This window comes from Hemiscyllium ocellatum, chromosome 4, assembly GCF_020745735.1.
Source record: "Hemiscyllium ocellatum isolate sHemOce1 chromosome 4, sHemOce1.pat.X.cur, whole genome shotgun sequence".
Lineage (NCBI taxonomy): Eukaryota > Metazoa > Chordata > Chondrichthyes > Orectolobiformes > Hemiscylliidae > Hemiscyllium > Hemiscyllium ocellatum.
In genome coordinates this window covers 5,899,524-5,904,921 of record NC_083404.1, presented here as the reverse complement: position 1 = coordinate 5,904,921, position 5,398 = coordinate 5,899,524, and positions in this window count along the sequence as shown.

Here is a 5,398-nt window from a genome sequence, read left to right as displayed (position 1 = left end):
TATTTAAATAGTATTTACCAATTATTGTTTTTTTTGAAACCATGTTTGTCAGTAGCTATCAAATCTCCATGATGATACTCTGATGAAGGAGCAGCGCTCCGAAAGCTAGTGCTTCCAATTAAACCTGTTGGACTATAACCTGGTGTTGTGATTTTTAACTTTGTACACCCCAGTCCAACACTGGCATCTCCAAAATCATATAACTTCCAGATCTTAATGAAAAAAACCCATTGTTAGACTACCAGAATTGTCAACACAGCCATCTAGTGAAAGCAGTTCACTTAGCCGAGGGGCTAGAGAAAGTACGACACCTTTCATCATAAATCTCCAACAATTATCAATAATATCTTACTCATACATTTTAATGATCTGGCTTAATTGTAAAGCTTTTAATTGAAAGTATTGTTTGTTCCCTAAAGTTTCAGTTGTGCTGCATTGTGACATTGCTTTAGAAGCTCTTTGTACAATGAAACCTCAGCATTGTAAAGACCATTATATTTTACTTTATTTTTCACTGTTTTACAAAAAAGGACTGAAAGACTTGCTGTACTTTTTAAAAACAAATTAACGAAACTTGAGTCATGGTTATTCTGATGCTTAGCAAAAGCTTCAAGGTGTAGAGATGGCATAGTATCAGGGTATGTAGTGCAATGATAGTGTCCCTATGTCTAACCAGAGTTGAAAATGTGTTGCTGGAAAAGCACAGCAGGGCAGGCAGCATTCAAGGAGCAGGAGAATCGACGTTTCGGGCATGAGCCCTTCTTCAGGAATCATTCCTGAAGAAGGGCTCATGCCTGAAATGTCGATTCTCCTGCTCCTTGGATGCTGCCTGACCTGCTGCGCTTTTCCAGCAACATATTTTCAGCTCTGATCTCCAGCATCTGCAGTCCTCACTTTCTCCTATGTCTAACTAGGTCTGATTTCAATAGGCACCTGCTGCAGAGATGTATACAGCAATAGCATCTCTGAACAGGTTTACTCAAAGCATTTTACAGTGAGATTTGGTCAATTATGAGTAGTCCTGGATGACAACTCTGGTTCCCAGAGCTGAACAGTTGATGACTGTGCACATAGTGAGAAACTTTCGATGTGAAAAGCCAGATGATACCTAAAACCTGAGGAAAGCCAGTTTGCTGCAAACTGTTGATTTTAACTGGTAACTAGGAAATAGTATCAGGAGAAGGAGAAACATCTTTACAGTTGTACATCAGCAGTTCAGTGGGTTACTTGTAGTTAGAACATTTTTATATGTAATAAATAGTAATTTTCATTAAGTTCTAAAATCTGGCCCATGTTTTCTGATAACTTGAGTCTGAGTCAAACAGGTAAATTTGGAGATTCCACTTTCTGTGACACAACCTTTAACTTTTGTGACAGCTCTGATCAGCTTGATTTGCAGTGTAGGACCCCAGTGAAACTCAGCAGTTGTTGGTGCCAGTGTCTCTGCACCATACTGTGTGACATTGGTGCCAGTGTCTCCCATTTACCATAGGCCCCATTATTCATATTAAATGATTTTCTATTGAGCAAGGTTTCACTGGAACACAACTATGGCGTATAGGAGAACTACCTGTAATGATAAAAGCAGTCACCATATTTTAAACAATTTAAATCGTGCAATCTGATAGCAGTGAATACTGATATAAATGTAAAATCAATATTGTGGAATATAAATACAGCTGTTAGACAGTTATATTCATCTTAGAATAGGTGCTGCAATATATTAGCTATACAGTTCCAAGGTTACTGTTAAATATCTTTCAAGCACTTATATGTATTGTTGAAAAAAGGTGTTGTTGTTTTGCCATTTTTTATCTTGCATTCATCAGAACAATTTCCACATACCACCAATGGAAAGACAACATTTTAATGTATGAGTGTGCTGGTTAATTGGCTGTTGGACCCTGATTGACAGAAGTACTGCCAAGGAGCATGCACAGATGTTGACTGACATATAACTGCTAAGCTTTAAATTTTAAACTAAACAAGTTGATTGGTTCATAATGCAATCAATGTTACCTGTTTTGTTGAGTTTGTACCAAGTGTGTATGTAGTCCAAATAGGACCTTTGTATTTTTATACAGATATAAACGTCTAGAGTGCAAGTGTACAACATTAGCAACAAATTTAGAATTGTTAGTTATTTTAAGCACATTTAGAATTATTTAGCAAGCGGTGTCTAACTGTAGAATCATATCCAATGTTGGACACTGAGCTTGTAAGCTGGTTGGATTGGTTATAGTCAGTACCTTGGCAGTGTGAACAGCGAAGCAAGATGCTCTTTGATTTTTAACAATGTTTTTAGTACATCTGCCCTCTAAATCTAACATCCCACCAGCACTGAAATTTATATACATTATGTGTATGATAGACAATGTTTCTTTGGCTTGACCAAAGCACCCTATGTTAGTGGTAAACAGTGTGACCAGCATTAAGAATGATATGGCAATTGGACAACATTTGCTAATTAAATTGGAGTGGACTAAAAATGATGCTGATAACCAATTTGGGGATTGTCAGTCAGCCTCCCAAGATGGCACCTTTGGAATGCTTTGGAAGTTGTAGATATAAAAATGCTTAGGTTCTTTCTATGAAAGAACACCTACACCTGCATCAACCCAAACAGATGATACACATTCTATGGTTCATTTCTCAGGACAATGCCCTGAGCAATGACAGTTTATCTACCATCTAATCATCACTCTCTTCTACAATACCAATGCCCTAACCAAAGAGATGGCTAGAAAATGGGAAGCCTTCAGAAAAGAAATAACAAAGAGTCCAGACACAATATATCCCCGTTAGGATGAAAGAAAAGACTGGTAGGTGTAGGGAATGCTGAATGACTAGAGAAATTGAGGGTTTGATTAAGAAAAAGGAGGGAGCATTTGTCAGGTATAGGCAAGATAGATCAAATGAATCCTTGGAAGAGGAAGTGGTGGAGGCTGGTACAATAGCAACATTTAAGAGGCATTTGGATGGGTATATGAATAGGAAGAGGGATATAGGCCAGGTGCTGGCAGGTGGGACTAGATTAGGTTGGGATATCTGGTCAGCATGGACAGGTTAGACTGAAGGGTCTGTTTCCATGCTGTACATCTTTAAGACTCTATAAAGGCAGTAGGAGTATACTTAAGAGGGAAATCAGGAGTAGAAAAAGGGGACATGAGATAACTTTGGCAAATAGAGTTAAGGAGAATCCAAAGGGTTTTTACAAATATGCTAAGAACAAAAGGATAACTAGGAAGAGAAATAAATGAATATATCTTGAAAAATGTCCATATAACAAAAAGGATGAAGTGCTAGATATCTTGAAACACACAGAAGGGGATAAATCCCCAAGACCTGATCAGGTGTATTCTAGAACTCTGTGGGGAGGTAGGGAAGTGATTGCTGAGCCCTTTGCTGAGATATTTGTATCATCGATAGTCACAGGTGAGGTGCTGGAAGACAGGACGTTGGCAAACAAGGTACCACTGTTGAAGAAGGCTGGTAGGGACAAGGCAGGAAACTATAGACCAGTGAGCCTGACCTCGGTGGTGGGCAAGTTGTTGGAGGGAATCCTGAGGGACAGGATGTAAGTGTATTTGGAAAGGTAAGGACTGATTAGGGATAAAATGAAGGGCTCTGGCCTGAAACGTCGAATTTCCTGTTCCTTGGATGCTGCCTGACCTGCTGTGCTTTAACCAGCAACACATTTTCAGCTCTGATCTCCAGCATCTGCAGACCTCACTTTTTACTACTGATTAGGGATAGTCAACATGGCTTTGTGCGTGGGAAATCATGTCTCACAAACTTGATTGAGCTTTTTTGAAGAAGTAACTAAGAGGATTGATGAGGGCAGGGTGGTAGATGTGATCTATATGGACTACAGTAAGGTGTTCAACAAGGTTCCCCATGGGAGATTGGTTAGCAAGGTTAGATCTCATGGAATACAGGGAGAACTAGCCATTTGGATACAGAACTGGCTCAAAGGTAAAGACAGAGGGTGGTGGTGGAGGGTTGTTTTTCAGACTGGAGGCCTGTGACCAGTGGAGTGCCACAAGGATCGGTGCTGGGTCCACTACTTTTCATCATTTATATAAATGATTTGGATGTGAGCATAAGAGGTACAGTTAGTAAGTCTGCAGATGACACCAAAATCAGAATCTTGACAGATGGGCCAATGGGCTGAAAGGAGGCAGGTGGGTTTTAATTTAGATAGATGCGAGGTGCTGCATTTTGGGAAAGCAAATCTTAACAGGACTTATACATTTAATGGTAAGGTCCCAGGGAATGTTGCTGAACAAAGTGACCTTGGAGTGCATGTTCATAGCTCCTTGAAAGTAGAGTCACAGGTAGACAGGATAGTGAAGGCAGCGTTTGGTATGCCTTCCTTTATTGGTCAGAGTATTGAGTACAGGAGTTGGGTGGTCATGTTGCAGCTGTACAGGACATTGGTAAGGCCAGTTTTGGAATATTGTGTGCAGTTCTGGTCTCCTTCCTATTAGAAAGATGTGTGAAACTTGAAAGGGTTCAAAAAAGATTTACAAGGATGATGTCAGGGTTGGAGGATATGAACTACAGGGAGAGGCTGAACAGGCTGGGGCTGTTTTCCCTGGAGCATTGAAGGCTGAGGGGTGACTTTATAGAGGTTTATAAAATCATGAGGGGCATGGATAGGGTAAATAGACAAAGTGTCTGCCCTGGGATGGCAGGAGTCCAGAACTAAAGTGCATAGGTTTAGGATGAGAGGGGAAAGATATAAAAGAGACCTAAGGGGCAACTTTTTCACACAGGGTGGTACGTGTATGGAATGAGCTGCCAGAGGACGTGGAGGAGGCTGGTACGATTGCAACATTTAAAAGGCATTTGGATTGTTATGTGAATAGGAAGGGTTTAGAGGGATATGGGCCGGGTGCTGGCAAGTAGGATTATCCCAGGTTGGTAGGGATATCTGCTTGGCATGGAATAGTTGGACAGAAGGGACTGTTTCCATGCTATACATCTCTATGACTCTATCTGCCATCTTATCATCACACCCATCCTTTCCATTGGTAGTTTGACAAAGATAGTTCGACATAGATGTCTATTCGCAGCAATACTCAGGTTCTCAATAGCAAGTCCAAATGACTATTTGTATTACCTATAAATAAAAGCTAAAAGATATTTTAATGAATAATGCTTGATTTTTCTTACTTTCCAGATTGCTGTACCAACACTTAGCATGCTTTTCCAGTTTTGGCTATAAAAGATACTGTTATACATGAAAACTGAATGGTGGTTTTACTTCTTTAGTCTCTGGTGTGGGAAAGATGGGACAAAGGAGTGTGGGTGGGGAAACACCAAGATTGGAGCAGAGAGGGTGAATCTCTAAATATCTATAATGCTTCTTTTCAAAGCTGGTGAAAAATCAATG